Source organism: Salvelinus namaycush, chromosome 28 (genome assembly GCF_016432855.1).
Source record: "Salvelinus namaycush isolate Seneca chromosome 28, SaNama_1.0, whole genome shotgun sequence".
NCBI classification, from domain to species: domain Eukaryota; kingdom Metazoa; phylum Chordata; class Actinopteri; order Salmoniformes; family Salmonidae; genus Salvelinus; species Salvelinus namaycush.
This window is the reverse complement of record NC_052334.1, coordinates 33,344,590-33,357,963: the sequence shown is the minus strand read 5'-3', so window position 1 is coordinate 33,357,963 and position 13,374 is coordinate 33,344,590. Positions and strand designations below refer to the sequence as shown.

The 13,374-nt window shown below is 44.0% G+C and overlaps 1 pseudogene; it reads right to left on the bottom strand.

Annotated features, from left to right (window-relative positions):
* Positions 1-1,646: 1,646 nt before the first annotated feature.
* On the bottom strand, positions 1,647-12,444 carry LOC120023329 (annotated as a pseudogene).
* Between the last annotated feature and the right edge of the window lie 930 nt (positions 12,445-13,374).

The following is a 13,374-nucleotide window of genomic DNA, read 5'->3' as shown; positions in this document are numbered from 1 at the left end:
TCACCTTTATTTAACCAGGTAGGCTAGTTGAGAACAAGTTCTCATTTGCAACTGTGACCTAGCCAAGATAAAGCATAGCAGTGTGAACAGACAACAACAGAGTTACACATGGAGTAAACAATAAACAAGTCAATAACATAGTAGAAGAAAAAAAAAGAGAATCTATATACAATGTGTGCAAAAGGCATGAGGAGGTAGGCAATAAATAGGCCATAGGAGCGAATAATTACAATTTAGCAGATTAACACTGGGGTGATAAATCATCAGATGATCATGTGCAAATAGAGATACTGGTGTGCAAAAGAGCAGAAAAGTAAATAAATAAAAACAGTATGGGGATGAGGTAGGTAAATTGGGTGGGCTATATACCGATGGACTATGTACAGCTGCAGCGATCGGTTAGCTGCTCAGATAGCAGATGTTTAAAGTTGTTGAGGGAGATAAAAGTCTCCAACTTCAGAGATTTTTGCAATTCGTTCCAGTCGCAGGCAGCAGAGAACTGGAAGGAAAGGCGGCCAAATGAGGTTTTGGCTTTAGGGATGATCAGTGAGATACACCTGCTGGAGCGCGTGCTACGGGTGGGTGTTGCCATCGTGACCAGTGAACTGAGATAAGGCGGCGCTTTACCTAGCATAGCCTTGTAGATGACCTGGAGCCAGTGGGTCTGACGACGAACATGCAGCGAGGGCCAGCCGACTAGAGCATACAGGTCGCAGTGGTGGGTGGTACCCTAATGAGTGACAGTTGTTTTTTCTTGGATTTGTACAGTAGCTCACTGACCTCATCCAGAGGGTGATGGGAATCACCGACTATTTAATGATTACTGTACGATAGCGCAATTCCCAACATACCATATCTGGCTTCCATGTGTATTGTGTTCGTCAATATTCAAACTAAAATAAATAATAATTCATTATTTAATGAGTTTGGTATAGGCGTATAATACAGAGGTTTGCATTTACAAGTAAAAATATGGAAGAACAATTACCCAAAACCATAATCATCATAGTTTGTTAATGAACTCAAACATCTCTTCCCCATTCTTTTTTTACTTGTCACATTATAACATGAGTTACATTATGACTTCCATTTCAACATTAAACTTGAATAAAAATAAAAACCAATCTACTCAGAATTGTACCATCCCCTATATATCCTCTCAACGCACATACACAAACTTTAATCTGACTTCATGTCTGCTCTTTGACTTGATTCTCTCAGTAGGTATCTTACTGTACTCTGTGCCTCATAGGAGTGATTCAGAAGTAAATATGTTTCCCTTTCCAGAGAACATCACTGACATGTGCCCTTTTTTGGGAGAGGTGTCGTGTCAATCCAAAAGGACTGCATAGCTCTTACAGCAGATGATAATTCTCTCCTTTCTTAAAAAACACAAAATGAGTGCTGAACCATTCATCCTCAGTCTGCATGCAGCAACAACATGCCAGAGTCAATGTCACTTAAAGTATTGTGGGTAATGTCGTTTTGGCACTGCTAGACAGTGGCTGTCGCTCTGTTACCCCTCTCAGTACTGTTGCTAACCAGGGTGTGTTTCTTTGTTGACCCCTGGTTGTCTGGGCTAAGTTCAAGCAGACCGACCGGATCAGAGGGTCATTTGCAGGTTGTAATGATGACGGGTGAGGGTGTCACTGCGCCCTGGTTAGGATGGTCTGGCAGGGGCAGTCCGGGGAGAATGAGGTGTAACGGCGGCACCTCGGGCACCGGACCATAGAGGTGGGCACTGCCGCTACTTGGGAAGCACTGTCCTCACGGATAACCCCATCTGATTGGACAGAGGGAAGGAAGGTTACTAGGGGCTATGATTAGGAAGCTTACCAAGGTCGTATTAATTAGTGCACACCGTAGTAAAAGATTTTGTAGCAGAAACACTTCTTATTTGAAAAGATCAGGTAGTTACTCTCTGTTTTGGTCCATTTTCTTCCATTTAGTGTCTCCAGTAGTGAATATGACCCAGGCTACTGTATAACCTCTAAAATACTTGGGTCTTTTGAACTCACTATGTTTCATTATGGAGACAGCTGCCACAGTACTGTCAATTTGTTAGTGTTAGCGGCTTGTCTGGGACTCACCCTCCAGGTTGATGAGAAAGTTGACCTTGCTGATGAGGGCATCGGCAAGGGCATGTCTCCGAGCAGGGCGCTGTTCAGGGTGGTCCATGATGACACCATCAGCTCCGTTAGCTGGGTGTAAGAGGAAGTAGGCTCGTCCTGGAGAGGCTGGAAGAAAGAGAGAGAGTAGATAGGTACAGTTAGTGGCAGGACTGTCATTTTCATACAACTACAGCTCAGCTGTTTGTGGTATAGTGATTATGAGGACATCAGAGTGCATTCTGCCCCCTTACCTGAATGAGTTCGAACAGTAGACCAGGCTCAATCTCTATGGTCAGCTCATACTCGGCTGCGCTGCGTCCTGGGATAGAGGACAGGAAGGAATCCCTGATAGCACATGCTTCCGCCACACAGGACTGCTCTTAATCCAGCCACTCCTGAACAGGGTCTCCCCCTCTGGAGATACAGAGATTTACTTTGAGTCACTAAGACGTACACACAGGGCCATACCGTCATGTCCTGGGGTGTGTAGGTAGACTTCCTCGTCCAGGTGAGGCAGGATGGGAGCGTCCAGAATCGCCTCTAAAACCATCTGACAGGACCGCCGACCCAACGAGTCCTCAGGTTCACAGTACAGCCTGGGAGGGGGAAGAGTAGATGTATCAGACTATTCATTAATGACAGTGCATTAGTAGTAGTGTTCTAGTAACAGTGTAATCGAGTCAGGGCCGGTCCTTGCCGTTCTGCCACCCTAGGTGAGACCAAACAAAATGCCTCCCCCGCCAAACTAGAATAGTCCCAGTAAGCAAAATGACATTGAAAAGCTGTTTAAAAATACATTTTCCGGATGTTGAAATCAGGCTCATTTTTGATTTGAATGAAAGATGAAAAGACGTAATTTATAGATGTCTATGTTTGGGCAAAATCAAGGCTGGTCCAGACCTGACAAAATCTGAAACCAAATAGACGTCTATGATTGGTTCAGATTTGGATGTGGAAATCAACGCTGGTCCAGACAGCACCAAAAAAAGAAGTCCAAAAGGCATCTGCCCGTGCTTACTGAGGTGTAGCCTACAGTGCTGCCTGAAATTGAATTTTATGAATGCCCATCTGTGGTAAGCCTGCCATTTGTAAAACAACAAAAAAAAGACGTCTGGACAGGACCCCCCAAAAAGACGTCGGCTCGTGCTTACTGGGGTGGTAGCCTACCATGTCGGCACCCAATGGAATTTTACGAATGTGGTAGGGCCACCATTTGTAAAACAGGCCGTTGCATTGGCATTAGTCCTGATTCTTGTGACTAATCAATTTGGCTATTTAAGCTCTGAATATCAGCTACCCAACTTTATCAGGAGTTATAGTGAGTCTAGTCTGTTTACACAGCAGGAAATGCAGGAGTATTTTTCACTATGATCAGCTTGTCAAAAATTGACAGATACAAACTTGAAACCACTGATTATGACAATGGGGTGAAACTCCTGGACGACAGTTGTGATTGTCCATTCCATATTGTCCATTTGACATTGACCTGTCCTGTTTTTAGGATGTTTGTTAACATGACAAGGCATTTTTTATTTGATTGGGTGCCATTTAGGTTAGGCTATTTGATTGGAGAAATCTGCATGATTTAAAAAGTGTCTGTCTCATTACATTGTCATCCATTTTATATCCAGCCTGTAGGCTACAGAAAAGGACACACACTCTTTCTGCTACATGATTCATGTGAGATGATTTCTTTGACGGAACAGCGATGCGTCTCTCCAACAGCACCCTGGGACAAAGTGAGCACTGCTTATCACAGGGCGGCATCAAACCTCACCTAAAAAAACCCTCATGCCACTGGTTGAGAGAAATTGTAATTGTTTTGGGGCAGCATTGTGAGGTTTTGTGTTGTTGTTGGAGGTGCGTCTTGGTCAGTTTAGCTCAGTTAATTCCGCCCTCGTCAATCTTCCGCCATGGGCTGCCGCCTAATGCAGGGAGAGGCAAACTTCCACACAGACAGACATATTTTCAGACGAATTGACAGACCAACAGACACACACAGAAGACACCATGAGAGACTCACCTTATCGATGTTGTCTCTGGCTGAGTTGAGCACGATCGAGCCGATCTGGACCTCAGAGAAGACGTTGGACTTTGCCACCCACCAGAGCAAAACATCCGCCTCATAGGCAGGAGACACACTGGGGTCCTGAGAGAGAGGGAACGAGACAGAGATTGGGGCCTTACCACCCCATGAGTGTGTATCTGTTTCTCCAGTAAGTGGATCTCATCTGCTAAATTGTAATTATTTTGCCGCTATGTCCTATTTATTGCCTTACCTCCCTAACCTTACAACATTTGCACACACTGTACATAGATTTTTATATTGTGTTATTGACTGTACGTTTGTTTATCCCATGTGTTGTTTGTGTCGCACTGCTTTGCTTTATCTTGGCCAGGTCGCAGTTGTAAATGAGAACTTGTTCTCAACTGGCCTACCTGGTTAAATAAAGGTGGAAAAAAATACAAAAAATGAATAATATCCACTGCCTCTCACCTTCCGGCTGTGGATGGCTGTATCTGGGTCTACTAAGTTGCCTAAAACCTTCTCTCCTTTCTCACTGACCACAGTCATGTACCACTAGAGCCCTGAGAGAGGGAAATGACTAATGAATACACATTTTCGTCATGGAAAGAGCAGTTCTTCATGTTTTGTACAATCATCCTCACCATCAACAATAAATACTTATGTATGGTGTCACAGTTTGTGTTCCACAGGGAGACTAAGCTAGTTGTTGATGTAAGAGGACTAAGCTGCTACATATTATGTAGAGATAGAGTTTAAGTCATTGCTATTCACAATGATCAATGTGGCAAATAGAGATAGCATTGCCAGGCAGTTTGTAAGTCCTCAGTAACTGCGTAGTGCAGTAAGGAGACTTAGCATTACTGGCTGTGTGGGTATAGGTAGGCACTTACCAAATTGGGATTTAGCTAGCCCTAACTAAGAAGACGCAACCTTCAGAAACAACCTTGAATTCTAAAAGATTAAAGTAATCACTAGTGTAAGAGTAATTGGCAGCAGTAGTACGTAGCTTTGCCAGGGTAGCTAACACTGAGCTTCACCTTCAAAAACAGCAGCCCAGGAGGTTCCACTGTCAAACCAGATGTCCAACACATTTTCTCCACGCTCATAGTCTGTTACCTACTCCTGCTTTACTCTGACAAACACACAACATGTTAACCTTCACACGCGGCGCTAAAAGCATCTCCAAATTATACAACCGTATTCACTGACTTGTGAGTGAATGTAGCAGTTACAGAGCCTTCAGAAAGTATTCACAACCGTTGACTTTTTCCACATTTGTTGTGTTATACAGCCTGAATTTAAAATGCCTTAAATTAAGATTGCAATTGGCACTGATCTACATACAATACCCTATAACGTCCAAGTGGAATTATGTTTTTAGAAATGTTTACAAATTAATTAAAAATGAAATGCGGCCTCCCGGGTGGCGCAGTGGTCTAGGGCACTGCATCGCAGTGCTAGCTGCGCCACCAGAGTCTCTGGGTTCGCGCCCAGGCTCTGTCGCAGCCGGCCGCGACCGGGAGGTCCGTGGGGCGACGCACAATTGGCATAGCGTCGTCCGGGTTAGGGAGGGTTTGGCCGGTAGGGATATCCTTGTCTCATCGCGCTCCAGCGACTCCTGTGGCGGGCCGGGCGCAGTGCGCGCTAGCCAAGGGGGCCAGGTACATGGTGTTTCCTCCGACACATTGGTGCGGCTGGCTTCCGGGTTGGAGGCGCTGTGTTAAAAGAAGCAGTGTGGCTTGGTTGGGTTGTGCTTCGGAGGACGCATGGCTTTCGACCTTCGTCTCTCCCGAGCCCGTACGGGAGATGTAGCGATGAGACAAGATAGTAATTACTAGCGATTGGATACCACGAAAATTGGGGAGAAAATGGGATAAAAAAAAAAAAATGAAATGCTGAAATGCCTTGAGACAATAAGTATTCAACCTTTTTGTTAGGGCAAGCCTGAATAAGTTTGGGAGTAAAAATGTGCTTAACAGGTCACATAATAAGTTGCATGGACTCACTGTGTAGTGAGTAATAGTGTTTAACATGATTATTAAATCTACCCCAACTCTGTACCCCACAAGTCGAGCAGTGAATTTCAAGCACAGATTCAACCTCAAATACCAGGGAAGTTTTCCTATGTTTTGCAAAGGGTAGATGGGTAAAAAAAAGCAGACAATGAATACCCTTTGAGCATGGTGCAGTTATTAATTTGACACTTTGGGTGGTGTATCAATACACCCAGTCACTACAAAGACACAGGTGCCCTTCTTAAATCAGTTGCCAGAGAGCAATGAAACAGCTCAGGGATTAAACTATGAGGCCAATGGTGATTTAAAGGTCATGCACAGTCAAAATCATGTTTTTCATGAAATTGGGTGATATTTGGATGAAACCAGATCAAAGTATTAAAAATGACTGTGTCTTCTACATTGATAAAGTTTGATCATAAAGTTACTGGTCCACTCTCTCATTTCAAACATTTGGATTTAGGAGGGAGGATTTTTAAGGGGATAGGGTGACATCACGCTAACTCTCATTTTAATACACCAATGGTAACATGATATTCTCTTACCTAATCTAAATAAGTACCCCCTTGTAACCAACAGTGGAAAAGGTGTTTGGATGGGCGTGGTTTATATAGCTAGATATCTACTCTACTGGTGCCAAAATTTTACTGTAGGGTGTTAGCAAATATAATTAAGTTTACACTATTCATCTATGACAAATATACTTTTGTCTGTGTCTGGTGTTAGCTAGTTATTGGCTAGCTAGGTCTTCAGCCGGCATGGAACAAAAGAGGGGAGGGTCATTCAAAACTCTGACGCAGTTGTCATGTCAACACATCCATCAGTGCTGTTATGAACTGCATTACAAGAGACATGCCAAATGGGAGATGTATTTAAAAAAAATGCAATCAATTTTGTTTGAGTTGTTTTGTGCAACAAAAAAAAGCTATTAATTTTGTTTGAGTTGCTTTGTTCATCACCAAATTTGCTTGAGATGATATTACTGCAACACGGCTCACTGCATTCAAGTTTCTTAACATAGGCGTTTCAAAGATCTGTCAGTCAAGGCGAGCTCATGAATATAAGCTCCCCTCCCACTCAGCTTGTCTTTTCAAACTTCCTGGTAGTTAGCCATGAGAAAAAAAAGAGTACTTTTTCAAAAATGTTGAGCATTTACATCCCCCCCAAAATATTATGGGTGATATTTTAGTCATTTAAAAAGGCTGTTTTACATGGGAATCAGAATGACTGTTTGGGACCTTTAAAGACAGTTACAGAGTTTAATGGATGTGATAGGAGGTAACTGAGGATGGCTCAACAACATTGTAGTTACTCCACAATGGTAAAATAAATGACAGAGTGAAAAGAAGGAAAATATTCCAAAACATGCATCCTGTTTGCAATAAGGCACAAAAGTAATACTGTAAATAATGTGGCAAAGAAAATAACTTTTTGTCCTGAACACGATGCATTATATTTGGGGCAAATTCAACACAACACATCACTGGGTATTTTCAAGAATGGTGGTGGGTATGCTTGTAATCAGCAAGGACTAGGCAGTTTTTTTGGACAAAGTAAACAGAATAGAGCTAAGTACAGGCAAAATCCTGGAAGAAATTCTTGTTCAATCTGCTTTCCAACAGACACTGGGAGACAAATTAACCTTTCAGCAGAAAAAAAAATCTAAAATACAAGGCCAAATATACACTGCAGTTACTTACCAAGACAACATTGAATATTCCTGAGTGGCCTAGTTACAGTTTTGACTGAAATCGTCTTGAAAATCTATTGCAAGGCTTGTAAATGTCCGTCTAGCAATGATCAACAACTTGACACAGCTTGACACATTTTTTCAAGAATAATGGGCAAATATTGTACAATCCAGGTCTGCAAAGCTCTTAGACTTAACCAGAAAGACTCTCAGCTGTAATCGCTGCCAAAGGTGAATCCAACATGTATTGACTCACTGGGTTGAACACTTATATAATCAAGATATATTAGTGTTTTATTTTCCATTCATAAAAAAATACAGAACTTTTCTTCCACTTTGACAGAGTATTTTGTGTAGATCGTTGACAGAAAAATTACAAATCAATCCATTTTAATCCCACTTTTTTATTATTATTTTTATTTATTTTTTATTTTCTCCCCAATTTTCGTGGTATCCAATCGCTAGTAATTACTATCTTGTCTCATCGCTACAACTCCCGTACGGGCTCGGGAGAGACGAAGGTCGAAAGCCATGCGTCCTCCGAAGCACAACCCAACCAAGCCGCACTGCTTCTTAACACAGCGTGCCTCCAACCCGGAAGCCAGCCGCACCAATGTGTCGGAGGAAACACTGTGTACCTGGCCCCCTTGGTTAGCGCGCACTGCGCCCGGCCCGCCACAGGAGTCGCTGGAGCGCGATGAGACAAGGATATCCCTACCGGCCAAACCCTCCCTAACCCGGACGACGCTATGCCAATTGTGCGTCGCCCCACGGACCTCCCGGTCGCGGCCGGCTGCGACAGAGCCTGGGCGCGAACCCAGAGACTCTGGTGGCGCAGCTAGCACTGCGATGCAGTGCCCTAGACCACTGCGCCACCCGGGAGGCCCTTAATCCCACTTTTTAACACAACAAAATGTGGAAAAAGTCAAGGGGTGTGAATACCTTCTGAAGGCCCTGTATATCTACTGTTCCCTGCTCTGCACTGCAGTGACTCACCTTCTTGAGCACCTCAGAGGGCAGTAGGGATTCCAGGGGCAGCTCCCACCAGCAGTCACTTCCCTTCTCTGAGAACAACTGGGCCACATTGGGAGAGTGCAGGGGTCAGAGTGGGGTTGTGGTTTGTGTGTGTGCGTGTATGTAATTGCTTGTTCATGAGAGGCTCTCATGTCTCTATGTGGTAGAAAACAGGTATGGGCATACCCCAGCTTCTCTGGTGAGAGATACACCAGGACGTTCTCCTGTCCAGCTTTGCAAACAGACTGCCTCTCGCTGACTCTGGCATTACACGCATCTTTGCCAGCCCGTCCTACACACACAGTCAGAAAGAGTTTCTTAATCCTAGAGCAAGACACATTCTCAGTTTCTAAGAGTCCAACTAACTGTGTGGGACTTGTTCTAAGTTATGTGAGTTAGAGTCATCGCCTGTTTGAAATAATATTTCTTAAATTTATCCCAGTGAGAACTGAGAATCATTCGCTGTTTATAAGAGTTATTCCCAGTGTACGACTCCTACCTTCGCCTTGTCTTTGAGGCTTGCGGTGTTGATGAACCACTATTTGCTGGGTCTGATGACTACAGGTTGTTTACTCCCCCTGTCGTCCGGATAGCTGTGGACACACTCCTCCTCCTTCACTAGAGCACCGACCGCCTTCAGCATGGAAATCACTGACACACACACACACAGAAAACAAACAAAAGCGTGTACAGAGTGGCAGAAGCTGAACTAGAACTCTCTGTCGCTCACACACATACAGTTTCTTCCTACCCGTGTCGTTTCCCTCCCCCATCACAGACTGATTCTGTAGCTCAGGCCCAGATAGCTCATTGAACCTACCTTCCTCATCCACCATACACTCCTGGAACAGGAGAAACACACACAGCCGTACATATATCATTGGAAGTTCATAAAGACTTACAACCTACTGTATTAGCCTGGACGCCAGACTGTTTCAGGAGTTGGCTCATCAGATACTAACTGGCATCCAAGCTGGTGAATTCACTCAGCTCTGTCAATCCAGCTGCTATATCAGTCAACTAAAAGAACGCACCACTGTTAGTTCAAATTGTGAGGCCACACTGTAGTCCTCCATCCCATGGGCAGGAGCTGTGTGGACCAATCCTGTTCCTTTTCCCATGGTCAAAAGATTAGCTGGAAGCAATGGAACCTCCTTCCCGGAAATGGTAGGATGCTGGCAGACTGCGCCCTCAAGTTCTGCACCTAGAGGTGGGGATGGGAAGAAAAAGCTTCAGAATGACAGGTGAGTGTTTGTATAGTTTACCTGTGAAGGTGCCAACACTCTCCAGCTCTGTGCCCAGCAGAGTTGCCAGGCTCGAAACGCACTCTGTGGCCAAGTCAGTTAAGAACAAATTCTTATTTACATTGATGGCCTACCCCGGCCAAACCCTAACCAGGACAACACTGAGCCAATTGTGCGCCGCCCTATGGGACTCCCAATCACAGCCTGGAATTGAACCAGGGTCTGTGGTGATGACTCTAGCACTGAGATGCAGTGCCTTAGACTGCTGCGCCACTTGGGAGCACCAACATTTACAACAGATAGGAGATATACCTTATCATGTTAGTGATTCTAGTGAATGTGCAGTCTGGAGGTAGTCTATTGACAGTGGCAGATAGCCTGGTTGGCTGGGATGGTCCATGGTTGGGTGGTCCACACCAACACAGAAATGTTGCCCAACTCCCCTGCAGCTTCTGCCATGTTAGGAGGCAGGTTGACCAGGGCGAAGGTGGTGTAGATTGCCTTGCTCACATGCTGGGGGTTATACTCTAGTTCTGCCTCCGAAAGAGCCGTCCTGGAGAGATAGAAGGTAGAGGAAGAAATAGAGGTATGGAGGGGGAGAATGGAAGGAGGGGTGAGAGGGGGGCTAAGAATGAGGAGGGACAGAGAACGCCACCAAAGGTGTGTAGCAAAGACTTGTGATATCCAGAAGGCACTCAGTGCTGCCTACGGGTCGATCAGCCCCTGGAAATGACAACACAAGAACAAACAGTCAGATCCTGAGATGAACGGCGGCTGCAGACAGAACGGTGCCTTCGGTGGAGCTGACATTTTGACAGCAGCTGGAGTTGAAAGAGAGTGCGGGGGTGGAGTAGGGCGCCTCTCCGGGCACTCGGTCACCATCTCACTACGGTCAGGCTCACTGCTGAGATGCGGCACAGCAGCATGGAGAGGAAGCACTTTGTAATTTTCAGATCTAGCTACCAAATTTTTTAAAAAGAGACCGTTTGGTTGGTTTGTTGTTGTGATATGGTCCTCCATAAGAGAGTTATACGGACACTATGAAGGGACAAATTAATTGAATTGCATTGTGTTAATTTGTTTATTTTTAGTGCAAGAGGTGGCCATAAGAACTGTTTATGTGTAAAACATTTATTTGCCATTTAAGGCAGAATGTCTTTCATAATAGCCAACATTTTGAACACCATAGGCTACCTATAATAGTATTGTAGAAAATTCCCCCATCATGTTCAGGGAGAACAACCGTGATACATCTTAGGAGGAAGGGAGACCCTAGCCTAATATGTCAAGATCTTCAAATTATAAACCTGTGAATTAATAGGGATATTCATTGACCTTTACAGGCATATAGGCCTAAAAAAAAGACCATGATTAATAACACAAGGGCTATTATTTGTATTGCTGAAAGTCACACCCTTACATTTTGTCAAAGAAGAGGTCTTAGGATAAAGTGTTGGTTTCCATTGGAGGATAAGACAGGTGGTTTTGGGGATGCGCCTTTTTGACCTGACGTCACACGGTGGGGGTATAAAATCCCATAGATTTATCCTCCAGTCATTCACCGTGAAAAAGCCATCGACAGGACAGTCACACTAAGCGGCTGAGAAAGAAACCGACAACAAAATGGCTAAAATGGTGATGGCTTACATTGGATTCCTTCTCATTGCCTTGCCTTGTTCATCACAGGTAGGTTAAAATCTTATAGATTGACTTACTCTTTACCATGTTTGTTTCTAATGATCTGTTTTAATTATGGTGTCCATTGTGTATAATAAATGCATTTCAACAGGTGCAACATTGGCTTTTGAAACCATAAATGGATCATACTGAATCTAATTTTAGGGTTTATTGGCAATTGGTGGGTTTTCTCATTGATAACTTAATGATGGCGTGGATACTTGTCCTCGGATGAGTCTTATTATAATGCCAAAATGTATTCGAAATCTAACGTGCCTTAGGCGGCGCAATTTGAATCCAGGATTTTGACAGTTGACCTATATGTTATGAACACATTTCCCACAAGGTGAGGGCTCGACTTAATTTAATGACCATTTTATCTGAAGTGCATTTTGTTTGGGAAACATTTGCCGTGGGGTTATATTCTTAGGCACAGGACTACACCAAGTGTAGCCTAGATCTTAACTTTACGCATGCTTTTTTTGCAGCTTGAAATTAGTCTGACGAAAGTATGATGTATTGGGAATTTTACTGATTTGTCAAATGTTTCATTTACTTTTTAAATAGTTTCACATGTGAACTTTGTGGCCAATGCTCAGTCAGTGACGCTCCCATGCTTCTTTTAGGTCCACGCGCAAAACAGTACCACAAAATCCCCAGCCATCACTGCTATGACCGAAGCTGGCGACGCGAGTTCCAACATGACCAAGATGCCCGATGTTGTCGCTACCAAAAACATCACCATACCCAAAGGAGCCAGTGTGTCCTTGCTGTCCAGCTCGGTCACGCTCTTTCCCATAGTGTTGGCTGGCGCTCTCCTACACGGCCGCTTCTAGAAGGCTCCTTCCTGTACACTGCAAAGACTAACATCCGCGGCCTAGATGGGGAAAACTGTTTTAGAAAAAGCACACTTTTATAACTTAAAGGCAGTAATGTGTACACCTAACCATAGATTCAGTGTAATTGGGGTGCTGCAAGAACATATTTCTAATTTGCTGATGGGATTTCTTATTTGGGCTCCCACCTCCCTGGCCACTTCAAACCAGTAGGCCTATACACCTTGTGCACAGGGCCTATGGTGTGGACCCCCTCCATGGTGGCAGGCCATGATGAGGATGTGTGAAACTGGACTCTTTGACTTGTTTGTTACCACTGTTCCTGTGTAGATGGCAGGGTTGTTTTTTTTAACTTATGAAGTGTAAATTTGCACAGTGATTGGGTAGTCTACTAATATAAAAGTTGGTTGAGGTGCATTGTGGAACATAATGTTGTCTGATCTTTGGCATACATGGCTTTAGCGGTAGTGTTTCTAATCCTGCAACTGCAATGGACACGTAAGCGTATGTGATTATTTGAAGAATATCATTTTTGTTTAAATTGTCATGTGTTAACTAATTCTTTGAAATGTACTTGTGACAAAATGTATTTGTTCTTGTAGGCTACAATCAAATTAAATGGGCCTAACTGATTTGTGTCTCTGTAGTCTAAAGCTTGACGTGCCAACTAAATGTCTCTGTTCCATTTGTCTCCAGACCTGGCTAGGTTTTCTAGGCCTAGTAGGAACGGCGCATACTGAACACCTTGCTTGATACTT